The following is a 23281-nucleotide window of genomic DNA, read 5'->3' on the forward strand; positions in this document are numbered from 1 at the left end:
GTCAGTGTTTGTTTGTGTTTGATCAGGTTCACATGTCTATCAAATGGTCTGCGAGGACGAGGAGGAGAATCCACACACGTGAGAGCACAGAGCAGCAGCAGCATAATCCTTTCCCCGCCCACTGCTAAGATTTCCGTCATCAACATAGCCCCGCCTCCACCATGAGATTGTATGTACAGTTGTACACACTACACACTATGCCAGTGGTTCTCAAACGTTTCAGGCTGTGACCCCCGAAATAATCATATTTTAATTGGGGACCCCGGCACCCTGACGAGCACTAAGAGTTGAGGAATTTTGTATAACACAGCGTTGCGAGGCGTTGTGAGCATGTAGATCGGTAATTTTCACAATGTCTGCCTCTAATATTTGACAATTTGGCCCATGTTTAATTTGTAGTTTCAGAGGTATTAACAAAATCAATAACCAAAGACAATGAACGTGAATGTGTTGATATTTCAATCAAAGATCATAGGATATTCGCATTATCAACTGTAGTGTTATATACAGTTGATAATATATAGAAATAGTAAATATACAGTATAAATATTTTAAACTGTCCCCATTTCTTTTATACATGAACTGACCCATGAATTATTTTAGACCCATGAAATTATTTTAACAGGTGACAATTATTTAAATATTAGAGCAAGTGACCTAAACGACACAACAGTCACAATATAGAGCTGTTTGACACTGTTACTGAGCCAACACTCTATAGCAATGATTACTGTCACAATATAGAGCTATTTAACACTGTTACTGAACAAACACTCTATAGCAACGATTACTGTCACAATATAGAGCTATGTGACACTGTTACTGAGCCAACACTCTATAGCAACGATTACTGTCACTGTTCCGTTATTTTTGAATTCCCCCCTAGGGGGTCCTCAGAGTTACAACAGGGGGTCCTCCAAATCTTTGAGTGATAGAGAGTTTTTTTCTTTCCTTTTTTATATTAATCACTTTTTCCCTAGTGTCCATATTCTGAGAACTTTAGCCAAAAATAGCCCATCTACAAGCTTGTAGATGGGCTATTTTCAGCACAGAGGTTTGGTGTAGAGGGGAAAAAGAGCAGACTAAGTACAGACTAGTGAAAAGTCAAGTTTATCAAGTATTGACGGCTCAAGTGGTTAAATATGTGAAAACACAAATTGACATGAATCCAAAAGACACTGATGACAATGAAACTATATGGAATCTATGAACAGGTTGTGGGGGTCCCTGCTTCATCTCTCTCTGCTAAGGGGTGGGTCCCTGCTTAAAACCCCGGATTTTTAATCGTTCAACACAGGAGCCAAACAAACACTATAGCAATGATTACTGTGACAACGTGGGGCAGTTTAACCCTGTTACTGAACACAGATACTGATTCCTACCTGCAGCAGCAGTGCAACATGCATGCTGCTTCTCCAACACAGACTGGTGCACTGCACTTCCTGGTGTGTCAGGTGAGTGACTGGGGGAGAATTCCTTGGGTAGAGCGCCATCTGTTGATGGGGACCTACTGATTGGTTTTATTTCACCAGACTCTAGCTGGCTCCAGGGGGTTGGGGGGGGGCCGCGGCCGCTTCGCGGCCGCTGCCAGAGCACGCAGTCCGGCTTGGGTGCCCTCCGAGACCTCGGTGTCTGAGTCTGGAGCTCTGTGAAAAAAAAGAAAAAAGAAAAAAAGCCAGCTGCTGAGCGGGCGTGCGTGCGTGCTTGCGTGCGTTCAGTGCAATGTGAATGCATGTGACCAATTGATAGGAAGATAGATAGATACGTAATAAACATGAACTAAAAGGAGATCCCAGTAATGTTTTTGGCTTATTTCCACAGGGAAGTCATTCATGAATGAACACATTATTGATATAGGACTGTCATAGGTACAGTGTCATTGACAGTACAGTTCACTGGTACAAGGTCAACTAAAAGGTGATCCTAGAAAAGACTAAGTCAGGGGGAAACAATTTAAAAAATAAAACAATAAAAACAGCCGATCTACAAGGCTGCATGTGGGCTTGTGGATCAGCTGTTTTGGGTAAATGTGGGTTATTTATCTAATGCAGTATTGATCCCTTTATCGAGTGATTGATTGAAGACAGTACAGTACAGTACAGTTCACTGGTACAAGCTCAACTAAAAGGAGCTTTATTTATTTCATTAATTATTATTATATAAGGCCCCTATCGAGACTGACTATTTATTTATTTATTTATTTATTTCCCTCCCCGACTATGTTTCCTTCCATCCATCCATCCATCCATCCATCTTCAACCGCTTATCCGGAATCGGGTCTCCGCCCCCCCCCGGGCGTCTGCCTATCGGCTAAATAAATAAATAAATAAATAAATAACGTGCTTCCTTCCTTCCTTCCTTCCTTCCTTCCTTCCTTCCTTCCTTAAATAAATAATTCATTAAATAGCGTGCTTGCTTCCTTGCTTCCTTTCTTCCTTCCTTCCTTCAATAAATAAATAAATAAATATATAAATAAATATATAAATAGCGTACATCTTTCTTTCTTTCTTTCTTTCTTTCTTTCTTTCTTTCTTTCTTTCTTTCTTTCTTTCTTTCTTTCTTTCTTTCTTTCTTTCTTCCTTCCTTCCTTCCTTCCTTCCTTCCTTCAATAAATAAATAAATAAATAAATAAATAAATAATCTCATTTACATATTGTTATGTAAATGAGGCTACATTAATTATGCAAATGATTATTATGTAAATGAGGCTGCATTAATTATGCAAATGAGGTTGGGGGCGTGGTCTGCATTAATTATGTAAATGAGACTGCACAACATGCATTCGACGTGCGCGTCTTGTTGCTAATTAGCCTAATTATGCAAATGTGTTGGGGGCGTGGTCTGCAGTAATTATGCAAATGAGGTTGGGGCATGGTCTGCCGTAATTATGCAAATGAGGTTGGGGGCGTGGTCTGCATTAATTATGTAAATGAGACTGCACAACATGCATTCCACGCGCGCGTCTTGTTGCTTATTGCACGCGAATGCAGGGGGCGGAGCTAATTAGCCTAATTATTCAAATTGGGGGCGTGGCATGTAAATGAGGTTGGGGGCGTGGTCTGCATCAATTATGTAAATGAGCCTGCACAACATGCATTTGTTGCTAATTACACGCAAATGCAGGGGGTGGGGCTAATTAGCCTAATTATTCAAATTGGGGGCGCGGTCTGCATTAATTATGTAAATGAGGTTGGGGCGTGGTCTGCATCAATTACGTAAATGAGCCTGCACAACATGCATTTGACGCGCGCGTCTTGTTGCTTATTGCACGCGAATAAAGGGGGCGGAGCTAATTAGCCTAATTATTCAAATTGGGGGCGTGGCATGTAAATGAGGTTGGGGCGTGGTCTGCATTAATTATGTAAATGAGACTGCACAACATGCATTCGACGCGCGCGTCTTGTTGCTAATTACACGCGAATGCAGGGGGCGGGGCTAATTAGCCTAATTATTCAAATTGGGGGCGCGGTCTGCATTAATTATGTAAATGAGGTTGGGGGCGTGGTCTGCATCAATTATGTAAATGAGCCTGCACAACATGCATTTGTTGCTAATTACACAACAGGAGGGGAGGAGCTTAGTCGACTCATGCAAATTGGGGGCGGGGCATGGTCTGGAAATGCGTGTGGGCGTGGTTCGCAAACATTATGCTCGCATACATTATGCTAATGAGGGCGTTAAGGTAGGTTTCCCAGCACGTAAAAAATGCAGACGACCGTATGTAAATGAAGGGGAGGAGCTTAGTCGACTCGTGCAAATTGGGGGCGGGGCATGGTTTGGAAATGCGTGTGGGCGTGGTGCGCATAAATTATGCTAATGAGGGCGTTAAGGTAGGTTTCCTAGCGCGTAAAAAATGCAGACGACCGTATGTAAATGAAGGGGAGGAGCTTAGTCGACATATGCAAATTGGGGGCGGGGCATGGTTTGGAAATGCGTGTGGGCGTGGTGCGCATACATTATGCTCGCATACATTATGCTAATGAGGGCGTTAAGTGGCCTTTCCCAGCGTGTAAAATATGCAGACGGCCGTATGTAAATGAAGGGGAGGAGCTTAGGCGACATATGCAAATTGGGGGCGGGGCAGGGTTTGGAAATGCGTGTGGGCGTGGTGCGCATACATTATGCTCGCATACATTATGCTAATGACGGCGTTAAGGCAGGTTTCGCAGCGCGTAAAAAAAGCAGACGACCGTATGTAAATGAAGGGGAGGAGCTTAGTCGACGTATGCAAATTGGGGGCGGTGCATGATTTGGAAATGCGTGTGGGTGTGGTTCGCATAAATTATGCTAATGAGGCTGTTAAGTGGCCTTTCCCAGCGCGTAAAATATGCAGACGGCAGTATGTAAATGAAGGGGAGGAGCTTAGACGACATATGCAAATTGGGGGCGGGGCATGGTTTGGAAATGCGTGTGGGCGTGGTGCGCATACATTATGCTCGCATACATTATGCTAATGAGGGCGTTAAGGTAGGTTTCCCAGCGCGTAAAAAATGCAGATGACCGTATGTAAATGAAGGGGAGGAGCTTAGACGACATATGCAAATTGGGGGCGGGGCATGGTTTGGAAATGCGTGTGGGCGTGGTGCGCATACATTATGCTCGCATACATTATGCTAATGAGGGCGTTAAGGCAGGTTTCGCAGCGCGTAAAAAAAGCAGACGACCGTATGTAAATGAAGGGGAGGAGCTTAGTCGACGTATGCAAATTGGGGGCGGTGCATGATTTGGAAATGCGTGTGGGTGTGGTTCGCATAAATTATGCTAATGAGGCTGTTAACACATTGACCGCCATTTTAACATTCACTGTAGGCTCCCCTGCCATTTTGTTTAAGCATTTTCTTCATATTTAGACATTTTTCCTAAATTCCCTGTTTGCACGAAAATGGCATACAGTGCATGGATTAAAAGAGGACATCCTCTAGTCTCTCCAAAAAATATTTTTTTGTATGTATGATGTAGCAATCTAGAGTTTTGGCCATTTCAAACCCCTTGTTTTTTCAAAATCCAGGTGGAAATTCAAAATAATTGGAGTTATTGACCTTTTTGTGAATGATCTGTTTTCAAGTGGATAACTCACTTGAGATGTGTCTTTATGGCTTCAGGCATTATCAGATAAGTGTACTAATGTAATTATGTAATAGGATTTATTTTTAGAATTTTCTGTTTAGAAAAATGCAGAGAAAAATATTTTTATTGGCTATATCTGACCAAAAAACTCACATACTATATTGCAGTATTTCTGTGAGTATTTCTGTGAGCCCCCACTTGGGGGCGCTTTCTCTCTGTCTCTGTGTGTCTGCTGGTTGTCTTTTGCTCTGTACAGGTGCACACACACAAATAGACATAAAAGGGGGCATGAGTCTTTTTTCTAACATGTCCTAGAATGTGAAAATAGCAGATCTACAAGCTCTACAAGCTCAACACATCGCTCTGAGACTGTGACACATTGAGAGCTTGTCATTCAATTTTATATGAGATACTTCAATGGTTTCCAGTGGAAATAAGCTTAGTCTTTTCATGGATCTCCTTTTAGTAGACCTTGTACCAGTGAACTGTACCGTCATGAAACTGTACCTTTTCCTATGCAAACTTCTAATAAAGTCTTCAATCAATCAATCAAAGTCGAGCTTGTAGATCTGCTATTTTCACATTCTAGGACATGTTGGAAAAATGTCTCCCCCTGCCCCTAAAAAAATCCTCTGCACTGCCCTGCTAAACAGCTCCTCTGCGTCTTTGCTCGTTAGTAACGACACTAGTTGATCTCTTGCTTTTTGGGAGGAGCGTGGTGGGGGAGCGTGGGAGTTTTGGTGGTGGTCCGTGAGAAGTGTTGGCTGGAGACCAGGCAGGGTAATGAGAGGACGGACCCCCTTCCAGGGACCACTTCACTTGTCTCTGACTCAACTGGATCGCGTCGTGAACTTTATGTAATCGGGCAGTTTTATTGATTGATTTTGTAAGAGTTGATTATCGTGTTCCCACTGCTCTGCGGAGCGAAGCGTTGGGCCCGCGGACCCCCTGTTAGAAAGCCGACCAGGGACCCCCCTTTGCAAAGGACCGCCTGGCGCCAATGGCCTGCTTGGCTGCTTGTGGACCATTACAAAACAATATATTATAGCCTGGATATATGGATTATAACCTGTGGATTCTAATCAACCATCATCATTCTCAGGTATGTTTTAGAAGCATTTATATGGCGAATTGGCGATAATTATTTTGTATCTAGAGAGAGAGAGAGAGAGAGAGAGAGAGACAGATCTCTGAATCAGAGACTCTGATAGCACTGTGCTGATCAGGACAGGGGGACCACTGAAACAGACAGTGGTCCGTGGACCACCAGCCAGCAAAGAGATGTTCACACACGTACACACACACACACACACACACACACACACACACACACACACACACACACACACACACACACACACACACAGCTGTTCTCACACTTTTTTTTTCTTCTCTTTTTTTTCCGCCAGCCTTGTGTGCGCAAAATGCGTCACTGTGCCAGTTCACTGTGGGTTATGGGGAGATTTATATGCATTTGTATTGCAATTTATACATTATTACAGTCTTTTTTTCAAACACACTTACTTTGATGTGTGATATTTTAGGTTCTCTGTAAGATAAAAGGATAAAAATTTGTCACGAGCTGGGGGAGAGTGTAATTAAACATTACATTATATAAAAGCAAATTCTCGGGACTATCGGGCCTGGCGGGGAACGACATTGGGATTTTCTCGGGACTATCGGGGGAGGCGGGGAATGAGTTAAGTGGCCTTTCCCAGCGCGTAAAATATGCAGACGGCCGTATGTAAATGAAGGGGAGGAGCTTAGACGACATATGCAAATTGGGGGCGGGGCATGGTTTGGAAATGCGTGTGGGCGTGGTGCGCATACATTATGCTCGCATACATTATGCTAATAAGGGCGTTAAGGCAGGTTTCGCAGCGCGTAAAAAAAGCAGACGACCGTATGTAAATGAAGGGGAGGAGCTTAGTCGACGTATGCAAATTGGGGGCGGTGCATGATTTGGAAATGCGTGTGGGCGTGGTGCGCATACATTATGCTCGCATAAATTATGCTAATGAGGGCGTTAAGTGGCCTTTCCCAGCGCGTAAAATATGCAGACGGCCGTATGTAAATGAAGGGGAGGAGCTTAGACGACATATGCAAATTGGGGGCGGGGCAGGGTTTGGAAATGCGTGTGGGCGTGGTGCGCATACATTATGCTCGCATACATTATGCTAATGAGGGCGTTAAGGCAGGTTTCGCAGCGCGTAAAAAAAGCAGACGACCGTATGTAAATGAAGGGGAGGAGCTTAGTCGACGTATGCAAATTGGGGGCGGTGCATGATTTGGAAATGCGTATGGGTGTGGTTCGCATAAATTATGCTAATGAGGCTGTTAAGTGGCCTTTCCCAGCGCGTAAAATATGCAGACGGCCGTATGTAAATGAAGGGGAGGAGCTTAGACGACATATGCAAATTGGGGGCGGGGCATGGTTTGGAAATGCGTGTGGGCGTGGTGCGCATACATTATGCTCGCATACATTATGCTAATGAGGGCGTTAAGGCAGGTTTCGCAGCGCGTAAAAAAAGCAGACGACCGTATGTAAATGAAGGGGAGGAGCTTAGTCGACGTATGCAAATTGGGGGCGGTGCATGATTTGGAAATGCGTGTGGGTGTGGTTCGCATAAATTATGCTAATGAGGCTGTTAAGTGGCCTTTCCCAGCGCGTAAAAAATGCAGATGACCGTATGTAAATGAAGGGGAGGAGCTTAGACGACATATGCAAATTGGGGGCGGGGCATGGTTTGGAAATGCGTGTGGGCGTGGTGCGCATACATTATGCTCGCATAAATTATGCTAATGAGGGCGTTAAGTGGCCTTTCCCAGCGCGTAAAATATGCAGACGGCCGTATGTAAATGAAGGGGAGGAGCTTAGAAGACATATGCAAATTGGGGGCGGGGCATGGTTTGGAAATGCGTGTGGGCGTGGTTTGCATACATTATGCTCGCATACATTATGCTAATGAGGGCGTTAAGGTGGGTTTTCCAGCGCGTAAAAAATGCAGACGACCGTATGTAAATGAAGGGGAGGAGCTTAGTCGACGTATGAAAATTGGGGGCGGTGCATGGTTTGGAAATGTGTGTGGGTGTGGTTCGCATAAATTATGCTAATGAGGCTGTTAAGTGGCGTTTCCCAGCGCGTAAAAAATGCAGACGACCGTATGTAAATGAAGGGGAGGAGCTTAGTCGACGTATGCAAATTGGGGGCGGTGCATGATTTGGAAATGCGTGTGGGCGTGGTGCGCATACATTATGCTCGCATAAATTATGCTAATGAGGGCGTTAAGTGGCCTTTCCCAGCGCGTAAAATATGCAGACGGCCGTATGTAAATGAAGGGGAGGAGCTTAGACGACATATGCAAATTGGGGGCGGGGCAGGGTTTGGAAATGCGTGTGGGCATGGTGCGCATACATTATGCTCGCATACATTATGCTAATGAGGGCGTTAAGGCAGGTTTCGCAGCGCGTAAAAAAAGCAGACGACCGTATGTAAATGAAGGGGAGGAGCTTAGTCGACGTATGCAAATTGGGGGCGGTGCATGATTTGGAAATGCGTGTGGGTGTGGTTCGCATAAATTATGCTAATGAGGCTGTTAAGTGGCCTTTCCCAGCGCGTAAAATATGCAGACGGCCGTATGTAAATGAAGGGGAGGAGCTTAGACGACATATGCAAATTGGGGGCGGGGCATGGTTTGGAAATGCGTGTGGGCGTGGTTTGCATACATTATGCTCGCATACATCATGCTAATGAGGGTGTTAAGGTAGGTTTCCCAGGGCTTAAAAATACAGTCGACCGTAGTGAGCATTCGTTCCACGAACGCATTCATTCAATGAATGAATGAATAAATAAATAAAGTGCAAACGAACGAACGAGCGAACGAACGCACGTGCACGCACGCACACTTTATTATTTATTCATTCATGCACGCACGCACGCACGCACGCACGCACGCACGCACGCACGCACGCACGCACACTTTATTTTTTAATTAATTCATGAATACAGCCTGCGATATGCGTGAAATCTTGCAAGCACATTCCCACTAGGTCAAGGAACAGATGCCTCCCTTCTCACATTGGCCTGTTATAGCGCCACCAGCGGGTCAACTTTTGCATAACACATTTTTGGAACAAAATGCCTCAAATCATGCATGCAGCTAATTTCAGTAACGTCAAAGAGAGCACTGCCTGCGATCTTGACATTTTGTACTTTTATAGACATTGAAGCGAGCCCACAATTGTTTCGAAGGAACAATATTTTCTAGTTTTAATTTTTTTATTGTTTTCTCTTTAAAAAATATGTAGTTTATAAAGTTTGGCGAGATAGGAAGTCATAAAAATGAGTTGTCAATGCCCCTGATGGATGAATTTGTTAATGCTCTATACCAGGGGTTCTCAAACCTTTTTAGGCCGTGACCCCCAAAATAAACATATTTGAACAGGGGACCCCCACGCTGACAAGCACTTGGAATTGTAGGTATTACATTTAATGTGACTCGGTTCCACAGATAAATATTGTGAAAATAGCTATTTTCACAATGTTCGCCTCTTGCTTACTTAATATTTGACAGTTTGGCCAGTCCTGTCGAATATTCGAATACTTTGAGGTCGAATAATTCGAATACCAAAAATCACTATTCGTGAATGCCCTAACTTGCCGATCTTCACTGTTGGTAGACGGTGAATTAGCCATGGCTGTTTGTTCAGTAATTAATAATCCTAAAAAGTAATCCTAAAAGTCTAATCATATAAATGCTAACAACTTCAAATTGTCTTATACTATGTCTCTCTCTTACCCTGCAGTATCTTATATACTAGCTTACCTGACGTCTGGTCTGACGTCACACATTTAACACTAATCTTTGCCTAACAACGCCCACGGAGGCTTGCCCTCCGTGGGCATATTCAGGACATGACTGGATGGCCAAAGACTGTTCACTCCTGTCCGTCTGTGTTAGTATTGATTTTGACAGCAAATTTCTATTTAGTTTTAGTCATAGTCCTTTGAATTAAACATCATTTAGTTAGTCATATTTTAGTCGAGGTTTAGTCGACCATATATCATAAGATTTCAGTCGACTTTGTCGGGCCTTGATGCTGTCGTAAACGGTAGTTGGTAAATGGTGCATTTATATAGCACCTTTATCCAAGTTGTCATCAGTGAAAAAAGGTAGTCAGTCAACGCATTTCTCGTCATAGTTTTAGTCAACAAAATCAGCCATGTGCCCGTTCATTTGTGAACATCTTATCTCCAGCACCGCTGGACTGATCTGGACCGATTTGCATGAGTTTTGGATGAAATCGTTAGTAGTGTAGCACAAATGGGCTATATGGGGAGTTGCATCATGGTCCAATTAATGAATTTATTGTACAACCTACGGTTCAAGAGCTATAGGCCTCTAAATGTGAAGCGGCCTATTATAGGGCCATCAGGAGGCAGATTTGAGAAATAGGGGGGTGGAGGTTCTTCCTTGGCCCACTGCGCCAGTGTAAAGTGTCACGCCGTTCGGCTCAGCTGTTCCCAATATAGTAGAGATAGCCAGTTTGCTTCTCGTAGTTTTGCTGTGCACTACTATTCTTTTTGGATTATTACTGACTCTGCCTTCTCCTCTCCTCCCCAGTTTTCCGGGTCCCGTGCTGGGTTGGAGCAGTGGCGGAGTCAATTACCTTCTTGCCCCCCTCGTGCTTTTTACACTGTGTTCCAGTGTAAATAAACGTGCCCGGGTGGGCTTTAACCCTCTAAGGCCCGCATTAAGAAATACTTGAAATAAAAAATTGAAAAAAATCAGATGGTGTTGTAGGAGTCCTATTAAGAGGAAAATGTAATGTTTTTTTCAAAAAAATGTTTTTGTAAGATTTTATAGCCATAAATCAAAAATCATAAATCATGCTCTAATTTACATATGGGGGATATTTTTCACAATAATAACATATGTACATGTTCTAGACATTCTAATGATCACCAAAAAAAATAGTACAGGCATTTTACTTATGTTTTTGTGAGGTATAGCTTCCATGAAAAAGTGAGATGTTGTTCGTCAAAACTCTGGAATTTCAGCGGGTGTGGCGGGTGTGAATGTCAGCCCCTGTGGGGGGTATTTATATGCAAATATTGTGGCCAATGGCATTGTAATACTAAACAATATAATCCAATGGTGGTGTTTAGGTGGTAGGGGGAGCTAAAATAAAATGATTTAAACCTTTTTTTGGATAAAATACAAACGTTGTAATATTACAACCGTGGGCCTTAGAGGGTTAACCGTCTACTGCCTCCTCCTTGATGTGCGTTTGGGTCAACTCACATCAGTCGGATGTAATAACAGATTAGCCGTCACATACAGAAGGACTGTGAGTTCGTCAGGATTCACATTAGGGCTGGGCATTATCATCCTAGCCGACTGTTATTCAACATCAATATTTGATGAAAATTGCAGGCTGTGACATCAATTTCCTTTGTAAATGTTTCAAAATCCTTTCAAAAATAGAGAAAATAGATGATCTTGAGGGCTCACAACGCATCACACTACAACACGTTTTGATAACATTTCACACTGTTTTAGGGGTGTATTATTCAGTGATAATGAAAGTGGCCGGGGGCCATCTTGTCCCTACTGGCCTTACAGCGTGGAAATGTTAAGTTTTTTATAGATTTTTTACACCATTATAATGTTCTCGTTTTGATCATTAGACCCAATCACTTTATATCGGTAGGCCTACGTCTCCAGCTTCAGGATATGTATGATACTGATTTACTACGAGACTGTGGCATTATGAGTTCAGTAGTTTACAATCTAGGCATTTAGCAGACGTTCTTAATTCAGAGCGACAGTGGTTCTCAAAACTTTTATTTTTTCCGTCATAACTAAACATCCTAACATAACTACGGCCGTACGCTACCCTGATTGGTCGAGGACTGGCTGGCCACCTCTGAAAACCGAATCTAGCAATGCTCGTAACACGGGCCATGGTGGAAGTCCTTATAAGGTCAGCACACATTCTAGTGAGGAGAATGAATGGAAAATGTACCAATTATATTTTTATTAGAATGAAATACAATCACTGAATATACCTTTAAGTAGAACTACAAAATAAGGCTCAAGTGATTAAAACCAGAAAAAGACTTGACTATGCAAGATGATATCGAGTCTCATATCACAATATTGATATATCGATATATTGCCCAGCCCTAATAATAATGGACTCTACACCAGTGGTTCTCAAAGTGGATTTCAGGGACTGTCTATTGGTTCCTTTATGGGGGCTGTATTTTGATTGTCTTAAGTACCAGCTCTTATGCCTTAACTTAAAGGCCTGTCCATACTGTCTGCGACCACCAAACTTTTCATCAGAGAGTTCTTACTTTCCGACGAGCACCTTTCCGAACTCTAATTCGGGGTAATGCTTTCCAGAAGATTGACGAAGAGTGACGTCATGTTGGAGTTGAACCAGACGGAAGGTTTGGTGGTAGGAGACAGTGTGGACAGGCCTTGAAGTTAAGGCATTAGAGCTGGTACTCAAGACAATCAAAATAGAGCCCTCAGGGTCTAAATTGACCCATACAAGTATGTGACTCTGACAAATGGAACCAAATTGGTTCCATTTACTGTCAGGGTAAAGAGGAGAGCTTGAAATGTAAATGTTTGAGAACCACTGCTCTACACCAGGGGTCGGCAACCTTTTTGGCAAGTGCCATGTTTTTTTTTTATATTCTTCTGTGTCTGTGTGCCATACCAACATTACATTTAATTATCAACCTCATCAAAATTAAAATTGAATACAGATTTTGGTTTTCCTAACCTTCTTGTTTTTAAATATATTTGGAGCGGTGCAAACCGCTTCCCACATTTGACTTAGTGTGTAGTCATTTCCCCATGTCTCTATGTGTGTGTATGTATGTATGCAGTACCAACAGCTGAAATACTGGCATCCCCATCTAGTGGCCCAGGTCTTTTGGTAAATGGAATGAATACATACATTTATACATATTTATTTTGTTTTATTTATTAACTATATGTGTGTGTGTGTGTGTGTGTGTGTGTGTGTGTGTGTGTGTGTGTGTGTAGGCTATAGATTGAATTGCTGTTCCAAGCAACATTGTAATAACATAATATGATATGATTGCGACCGTCAGGTCGCATGTTACTACCAAAACCTCCACCGGCTGTCTGTCAGTCGGTCGGTCACGTCACACACGCGTGTGTGTGCGCACATGCCTTATGTTTTATTGTCTCCCTAATTTATATTATCTGATACTTCCTTTGTATATTTTGAAACGCATAGCATCATTCAGCGTCCTCTTCACGTTGGTTGCAACGGCCTTCCTTTTTTCCCCCTTCTTTTACCGTTTCTTGATGAAAAAAAAAATATTTCTTCTCTTCTGGTTGCCAATTCGCAGCACCTTCCCGCGACCCCACTTTGGGTCGCGACCCATACTTTGAGAACCGCTGATCTACACCATATCTCTTCGACACAAATAGCAGATCTATAATCTCACGTGGCAGCCTGACATAGGCCTACTGTGAGCTAGTCGCAGTGTTTCTCAAATGGGGGTACGTGTACCCCTAGGGGTACGTGGAGGTACTGCAGGGGATACTCAGAAAATGCCCCCAAAAAAAGATAAATAGAAGTATAAATCACGATAATATTTTACATAGTTAAGTAACTAAGAACAATTGAATTAGAAGGAGAAAAAAACATGTACGACCCTTGGAGAAACTTATTGTGAGCCTGACAGTTATTAACCCCAAATACATGGTATCAGGCAACTGGGATGTGTTTGAATGTTGTTTGAATGTAAGTTATTGACATAAAAGCTGGACTGAAATGTCATGGCCACAGTGTTGAAAATATGTCTCTTCAGGAGGCACTGTTTGAAACTCTCACTCCCCATTTTTTGGGATGTTATACTCTTGAAATGGGGGGGTTATCATAGCATCATATACCACTAGTTATGGTTTTAATTGCAGTTTTGTATGGAAAATGTTGTTGGGTAAAGGGGGTACTTGGATTCAAAAATCAGGGAAAGGGGGTACTCAAGCTAAAAAAGATTGAGAAACACTGAGCTAGTGGATCACATCCACTTACGCTGAATGTTGGACTATTAGACAGGCCCAGCAAAGCCGGATGCTGGTTCATGAGGTTAACTATACGGAAGACCTGGGATTATTTGATACTTTAGCTATTGAAAAATAGCAGATATACAAGCTCACAGGAGGGGTCCCTGGAACAACATATTTTGAGATGGGGGTCCCCGGCCAAATGCATGTAATTTTGAGGGACCATTGACATGAACAAGTTTGAGAACCACTGATTTAGAAGGATTTAGAAGACATTTATAGAATCAGGGCAAAATATTCAAAGACTTGCGCAAATTCAAAGTGGTTAAAGTCTAGAGGGACGAAGACGCGTTCCCGGCCTTTAATGGCTTAACACCAACAGTGTCAAACAGTTTGTCCTCACCAGACTTGGTGGGCATGCATGTGTGTGTGTGTGTGTGTGTGTGTGTGCGCGTGCGCGCGCGCCTGCGTGCGGTTTAATTTATACTTTTGCTTGCCGAAAATAACCGATTTTCAAGCTTCCGTTTTTGTTTCCGATGTGAAAATCTATTATTTTCAACAAGCGACACACATCTAGCCTTCGTGTAGAGGGGCTGATTGCAGTGTTATTTATTCACCGTTAAGTTTCTTTAAGTCTGCAGTTTTGACAATACAGTCTTATACAGTTGTTTACCGATGTTTCTGGTTGACATTGGCACATTTCACTCAGGTTTTTTCATGTCACTCATGTCACTTTGTCTGCTGACATCACTCAGCAACGAAATAAAAATAAAATAAACAAAAATAAAAATAAAACAATTCACAGGATCACCCCATGATGTGCACTGCATTGTAGTTTCAAATGCACTACATTGCAGGCATTTTTAAGTAAAAAACTAAAAAAGAAGAAGACACGTGTGACATGCATGATCTGGGCAGATTGCCCCAGGAAATGTGCCAATCTCAACCCAAAACAACGATATGACTTTTACTCTTGATTTCATTGAGGAGCTTGAAAGGTTTCCATGTTTTACTAGTAAAAACGCACTGTTTTATAGTTTCATAAAGCATTTCTCAGTGATACTGTGCTCTTGGTCCCATAGCATGTCATTATTATTACATTTCTTTTAATATATATGTTTTATTTTAGAGAGAAATTACAGAAGTTCACATTGAACTTTTGAAACCCCTCAGTTGCTTTGGTCCTGTGTGGATAAAGCATAAAACTGTAATCTGACTTTGACAATGGAATAGAAGTGGAATCAATGGAATAAAACAGGAACTGAAAGAACATAACTGCATTCAGTAGAAAACAATTGGAATCGATCATCATATTGGAACTGGCATTCATTTGCTTCTTATGATGTCTGCTTCGTCTTTATGATCGTCTAGTAACCAATCATCTAAGGTAATCTCAAAAAAGCTAAAAGAATTAGCTTAAAGGGGAACTTCCCTTTATAACTTTTCTGGGGTGATTTTCACATCTACTTAAGCGTTAGTATGCACCCCAGACAGTCAGAAGTGTCTTGATTCAATATTTACATCTTTGATATGTATTTGATCAAACATGCATTCCTGCTAAATGGAAAGACTTATTGTTATTGATGAGCTATTTCATTATGTTGATATTGTTAAGACATCTTGCGTGAAATAACTGAAAAAGCCAAGGTCTCCCCCTTGATTCAAAGGGCACTATCAGTCACAAGCAGGGATGTGTGGTTGAATGAGTTTAAAGGAACTATAGTCAACTTTTTCTTGAAAAACAGATGCTAAAATAAAAATAATGTTTCGAAAATATTTTATAAAAAAGATTAAGCTTCATTATGTGTTTCTATTCTACTTTGTTTACATCCCTTATCAATCCATATAAAAGAATAGAAGAGGGAAAGTCAGCCTGACAATGGCCAAAATGTATGGGGGTTAGTGTGGAATGCATGTCTGATCAAAGGAACATAAAGTATCTACATACTGAATCAAGGAGTAGGAGTAGACGTGAAAGTGACCCAAGAGCAATCACATTTTGGTTTTCCACATTCCTTAAGCCACGTGACAAGTACAGTATTCTTCATAACATTGTCCTTAGCAGACAGAACTTTAAGGAATGCAGATTGCAGTCAAACACTATACACACAATGTCTTATATAAATACCATAGTCCCCATAATGACTTTATATTTACAGTCAAAATACCATCGTCCCGTAATGACTTCATATTTACAGGCAGTCCCCATAAACACTTAACATATTTATACAGTCTAATACCACATTTCCCATTAGGTCTTCATAATTACACTCATAGGATATTCCACAGTCCCAATAACTGCATTTTTACAGTCAAATGCCATAGTCTCCATATTGTCTCTATATGTACAGTTAAATACCACAGTCCCCATAATTTATTTTATATTTGCACTCAAATACCATAGTCTCCAAATTGTCTTTAGCCTATATTTACAGTAACGTATCCTTGGTCCCCATAATTTCCTTATATTTACAGAGAAATACCACAGTCCCAGGGCGTCCCGGTATAGCACAGGGGTACAGTAACTAAGTTACAGCCCTGAATCTGCGGTTCGAATCCTCCATCCGTGGTGCCTCCGGCTTGGCCGGCGCACCAACGAACACGGCTGGCTGTGTTCGCGGGTGGGAACCTGGCAGCGGGTGGGTGCGATCTCTGTTGCTGCACAATAGCGACTCCTGCAGGTTGTTCGGGGTGCCTGCGCGTTCGGCAGAGAGGAGGAGTGGAGTGTTCCTCTGCATGCATTACATCCTCGAGGTGAAACTCCTCGCTGTCGGGTGAAAAGAAAGTGGCCGGCGACGTCACACGCCTCAGAGGAGGCACGCGGTTGTCTACTACACCGTCCCCAGATCAAACAAGTGGCCGTTGGCAGTGACTATACACATGGGGGAGAATTGGCAAATAACTTAATTGGGAAGAGAATTTGAAGAAAAAAAGAAAGTGTCTTTATATTTAAATTCAAATAACATGGTCCCCATTGATGTCTATATTTACAGTACAGTTACAAGTCCATGGTGTTCACTCTTGTATTTTGTTTCGACAGATGTTTTTTCCCCCCTCAGTGTGTCCTTGGAGCGTGATACGGACATCCTGTGTGGGTGAGGTGTTAGGAGACTTCTTGAACGAGTCTATGAAAGGGTGGAAAAAGCACATTTGATAATAGCGTGTTAGTACAGTGGTTCTCAACCTCTGGGTCGGGACCCCCAGAGGGGTCCCCAAATTATTTCGAGGGGTCCCCAGATGATTCACTTAATGTGCAACATTGTGACAAAGTGACAATTTAAGGACATTTTAATACCTCTAAAATGACAAATTAAACATTTGCCAAATTGTCAAATATTAGAGGCAGAAATTGGGAAAATAGCTGATCTACATGCTCATAACGCCTCGCAACGCGAGGCCTGGTGGCACTCTTCTTGTGCCACCAGGCCTTTACACACGTATGAGATGTGTTAGGTCATGTTTGAGGTTACAGAGAGAGGTGACAACAGGTCAAAAGATGAGAATCCACAGGAAACGCCGCTCCCCCTGACAGAAAGGCTGAATCTACTAACTAGATACACAGGTCTACTGATGATCAGGGATCATTAGAACTGAGATTTGTAAGCACAAGGTTCTTAGTTTGATGCCAACATATGTTTAACCTGCATCCAAATGTAGCAGTGACTCATAGCCTCAGCCAGATGACCTAAAAAATAAAGGATACCACTTTGGTCTAGTGCAGGGGTCTTCAACGTTTTCAGGCCAAGGACCCCTTAGTTGAGGGAGAGATGAAGCAGGGACCCCGACAACCTTTTCATAGATTCCATATTGTTTCATCGTTTGACAGCACAATCATCAGTGTATTTTGGATTCTTGACAATTTGTGTTTTCAGATATTTAACCACTTGAGCCATCATTACCTAATAAACTTGACCTTTTACTCGTACTTAGTCTGCTGTTTCCCTTCTACACCAAACCTGCCGATCTACAAGCTCACAGCGCCTCGCAGCGCGGTCCCTGTCCCTGATATAATATTTCGAGATGGGGGTCTTTTAATATTTTTGACCAGAGTCTATAAATTTCTTCTAAATTCTTTTTTGGTTTTAGGTTTTTGAAAAACGCATGTATTCAAAGATTTTCAAAAATAGCAGATATACAAGCTCTCAGCGCAGCACCAGCTAAAGCATAACATAATGCTTAAAGTAATATTATAATAATGCGTTCCAGTTCTAAATGGGTTAATTCTCATTTGATTCTTCCATGCCAGCGTCTATGCACAACTCAATGTTTTGCTCGCACAACAGAAACAGACACCGTTCTGGTGTACATGGTACTGTGTGTACCATTTTTATGAACAACAACAAAAAGGTACAGTATGAAAATACAATTAAATGTAGCTTAAAAACAATGTAAGCATGTAAGTTCTTTTAGAAAACAGTGAAGCATCCCAACAGGTGAAGAGGAGGAAGGGGACTCTGCACACTGATGAAGGCCCGCTATAGCAGTGGTTCTCAACCTTTCCAGGCCGCGACCCCCCCCCCCCCAAAAAAAAAACATATTTCAACTGGGGGGACCCCCCCCCACCCCACCCCACCCTACCAGGCACTTGGAATTGTAGGAGTTGGCATTACATTTAGTTTGACAATCTATTCCATTGTGAAAATAGCAGATTTTACATGCTCTCAACGCCTCGCAACGCTATTTTCACATGTTCTCTCTCCAATATTTGAAATTTGGCCAATGTTTAACCAGAGATACTTAAAAAAAAGAAAAAAAGTCTTAAAAGTCCTTAAATTGTCACTTAAAAGTGTGCTGATACCCTGTATACACTTACACTGTATGTTGTTCTGTTTACCGATGAGTGAGAAGCCAATCATCTGGGGACCCCCAAAAAATCATTTGGGGACCACTCTGGGGGTCCCGGCCCACAGGTTGAGAATCACAGCGCTATAGGGTTGAAACTTTGTGCCTGAGCTCCCAGTAGAGTGGATTGAAGTTGACAGTGTGCAGACCTCCCTTCCTCTTCTCAGTAACATAAATTACACCTCACAAAAAAAAATAGAGGCAAATCTTTGCTGTATACAAAGGAACTCAACCACTCCGGTGGAAACAAAATCCTTGTAAAACAGAAAAAAGAAAAGAAAAAAGCCTTTAAGCTTCTTCAAAGTCAAATTTGAGGGATACAAAAAAATATATATATAACAAAGTAAAATATATTGTTTAACACAATAACAAGACATGACCCCCAAACATGTCATAAGGTGCAACTGGGTCGTTGCTTTAAGGCCAAGAGCACTTTGGTAGAGGTTTGAGTTGTGTAGTTAACCAGGGGCGTCAATTGGGTATGGCAGGGGTATGCAGCTGCCATACCCTGGGTCCAGGGGGGGAAAATAAAAGTTACTTTTAAATATAAATCCATGAACGTCTCCTTGTCTATCTGTGCTGGTTATTATGTTGTTAAATTACAGTAAAATAACTACAAATGCAACATTTTACAAAATGGTCACTTTAACAAGGTATTATAATTATATTCTCCACACGTGTATTCTCCCCACCTTGACAAAATGGTATATTCCCAGGTTCCGCAGGTCAGCTGCCATATCAAGAAACCATAGAAACGGGGGGACAAAAAATAAAATGTACTTCTTAAAATAAATGTATCGTGCCTGTTGCTAAGGTATGGCAACATGACTTGTGTCTTGCACGCGCTTGCCAAGACACCAGTCATGTTGCCATACCTCACCTTTTGCTGAACTGACACCACTGTCCATACACACCATTTGGCTGACCATTTGCTAACCCCAATTACATTACGTTCAATCTCACCAAACACTCTTTTCCTTCAACATTTATACAAGATGTATATGCTGTGGCTCAACCTAAGTAGCGCAAGGGATAGTTACAGTACACCACATTAACATATTACTATGGTCATTCTGAATGGTAGATACATTAGGTCAGTGTTTCTCAACCACTGTGCCTGGGGACCTTTGGTGTGCCCCTGAGAAGGGTCAAGTGTGCCCCTTGAAACTGCTTGAAAGCCAGTATTGTATTTATTGTTTTAAAAATGATTTAAACTAGTGAAAACAGCCGATCTACAAGCACACAACCCGATCTACAAGCACACAAGGCGTTGTGTGCTTCTAGATCTGCTGTTTTCACTACTGTTGTGCGACAGCCTTGTATGATGAAGAAGGGCTTTACTTTGCGAAGAAACATACAAATTTGAAACTTGGAGATACAAGGTTTCTTCCCGACTGTGACGATATTTACACCCCCGTATTATGTTGGTGTGCCCATGGATTCTTGGGACATGAAAAGTGTGCCCATGCAGAAAAAAGGTTGAGAAACACTGCATTAGGTTACCTTTATTAGGGACAAACTTAAGCGAGTGGCTGAATATTCAGAACCGCGAGAGGCCATCCTCTGGGCCATCAGCTAGAAACTGATGACCAAGCCCGTTGCCACACTTGCCGCACAGCACCTGATGATATAAAACATGATCATACATTCAATTAACAACATCATGTATCCCAACAAAGGCACACATCCCAACAGAGGAGGTTCCTCCCACAGCTGAAGAATTTAGGGCTGTCACCATGATGACATCTCACATGACGATTAATTGTCACTCAAATAATTGCGATTAACGATTTAGTTGTGTTTTTGTCGCTGACAATTACATTCCTGTTTGGCTTGTAGGCTTTGAAGTTGCACATGGCAGACATGACACATAACCTAAATATACAAAGAAATGACAGACATATTTGACAACTTTATACTCCAAAAAGAACATAGTGGAAATAGCCGATCTACGAGCTCACAACGCATGCAACGCGTTGTGAGCTTGTAGATCTGCCATTTCCACTATTTTTGAAACCTTTTGAAATAATCAGTACTAATGGATAGTGATTTACATGTACACTGTTAACTGTGTGAGTCGTGACAGACGTCCCATCACATGTGTTAAGTGCAATGAGCAATGTATTATGATAATTACTGTACCTTGTAAGTTCAATTATTCAAGTATATGCACTGGCCATTGCCATATGCCTCTAATGTTGTATTTAGCTTGCTGTTGTTTTCTTTCATTTGTAAATAGGCCTATGTGTCAGTAGTTTTAATTTATGAACGAAATAGCTTTTTTTTTTTAGAATATTTTTTGAAATTATAATTAAAAAACTAAATGTAGGAAACAAATGACCCATAAAAATGTGTGTGCGACCCAAAAATCGGTCCCGGCCAATGTTTTGGGAAACAGTGAGGTATATGACACTAGAAGATACTTAGGCCTACCTAGTGTCATCTTTTCAGAAGTGTCCATGAGCAAGGCAGTGGCGCCAGTTCAGCAAAGGCTAGGGTATGGCAAAGATGGGAGTCCTCGTGGAAAAGAGGCATTACATTTTATATAACACGGTTCTATTGTGAAAATACCAGATCTACATGCTCACAACGCCTCGCGCTTTGTGAGCATGTAGATCGGCTATTTTCACAATGGGTAAACATGGGTATGGCAGCTGCATACCCCTGCCATACCCAATTGACGCCCCTGGAGCAAGGCACTGCACACATCATTCACACACTGTGTGAGCATGTGAGCATCACCTACTGTAAATCCATTTTTGCCAAACTTAAATCAGCTAGCTACCCTGTGTGTGCATTATGGGGACTGATGTCTCACCTTGTAAGCAGTGAGTGACTCCATTAGCTTGGTGACACTGTCCTCTCTGATGGTGTCGGTGAAGGCAGGCCAGGGGGAGGAGTGGGCATACTTGGACCGACTGGAGAACAGCGGGTGGTCACACTGGGAACACACATAGATACCTGGACATACAGCGACGTTAATACGTGATTAAAACTCACAGAAACAGCGTGGGCAAGGCTTTCCCCCTTCACTGGCATCAATCGCGTTAAATGTTATTTTTCCAGGTTCTTTTCAGTTAAAAGCACAAACATATAGCTATTAGCTGACCTAATTAAATATTAGATAAGCGAAATAAATTAATCCTATCCCCGTACATGGCTGTTACATCTAGGGTTGCCAACTCCCAGAGTTTCAAATACGGGACACTTTATAAGGAAACATGCGCCGCCAAAGGCGGCGCCGAAAAATCGCATATTTTCGGTTATAAATGGGCATTTTCCTATATTAAATCATATTTTTCCTTTCACAATATTAATTCGGGTGTCTTTGGGCCGAAAAATCGCATATTTTCGGTTATAAAGTTGGCTAAAACGGGCATTTTCCTATATTAAATCATATGTTTCCTTTCACAATATTAATTCGGGTGTCTCTCAATTTTCCAAAACATATCGCCTAGGTCTACCTGGTCCTTATGTGCCCACTCTCTGGTACCCAACACTAGTTTAATCATATTGGCATACAGCAATAACCATTAGGTTTTAAAAACAAAATCAACGCATGCTTATGTTATTTCACATACCAGCCTGTCTGGGGTCGCTTTAGTTGGCAGACAAGATTACTGTAGTGCTCCCAGGAATACCAATATCCATGGCTTATTTTCTGTTGCTTGCCTGCTTTTTCACCTTTTTGTTTAGCCTATCACCTATCATGGATTCATGTCTAATATGTTTGTACACAATCTTCTGTCACACGTTTTTTTAAGACATTAAACAATGTTCTGAGCCGAGCACTGTCGTATGGTCGCTCGCACGCACTCGTTTCGTCTCTCGCAGGCAACTTGTGGAGTGAACCTACAGCCCATGCTTGGGAAGGGAGTGTGTAGGGGGCGGAGCGACTGTGTCTTAGCAACACTCAGAGCCGTATGTTAATAAGCCAATCAGCTGCTTACAAACAGCGCAGCGCCTCTCACAGCAATGGGATGCAGCACTTATCGTCTCAGAGGAGAGCAGAGTGGAAGTGGAAGCTCTCTGACAGGCAGAATCGCTGTCATTTCTCAATTAAATCATCCCGTCATTCATATTTATCCCCCAACCTTAAAATACGGGACAAAGAGCGTCCCGTTTCAGTTCACTACGGGACACGTCTTTTAGTTTCCAAAAAAGGGACGATCCCGTATTTTACGGGACGGTTGGTAACCCTAGTTACATCATCAAACCATCTGAGTACTCGCCTGGTTTAAAATGATCCTTGTAGATCTCGCCACCGAAAAATCGACAAAAAGACATTTTGTGCAGCTGTCGTGACGTGAACG

General features: G+C 42.1%; 1 pseudogene across 1 annotated transcript; it reads right to left on the reverse strand.

Annotated features, from left to right (window-relative positions):
• Nucleotides 1-39: 39 nt before the first annotated feature.
• On the reverse strand, nt 40-23255 carry LOC308299960 (methionine-R-sulfoxide reductase B1-A-like; annotated as a pseudogene). The gene is made up of 5 exons: nt 23201-23255; nt 21787-21929; nt 20457-20589; nt 16661-16821; nt 40-48 (listed from the first exon to the last, which is right to left on the reverse strand). The product of its transcript is annotated as a methionine-R-sulfoxide reductase B1-A-like (transcript).
• Nucleotides 23256-23281: the final 26 nt, after the last annotated feature.

The sequence above is a fragment of the Nannobrachium achirus genome, assembly GCF_963921795.1.
Source record: "Nannobrachium achirus genome assembly, chromosome: 15".
NCBI lineage: Eukaryota > Metazoa > Chordata > Actinopteri > Myctophiformes > Myctophidae > Nannobrachium > Nannobrachium achirus.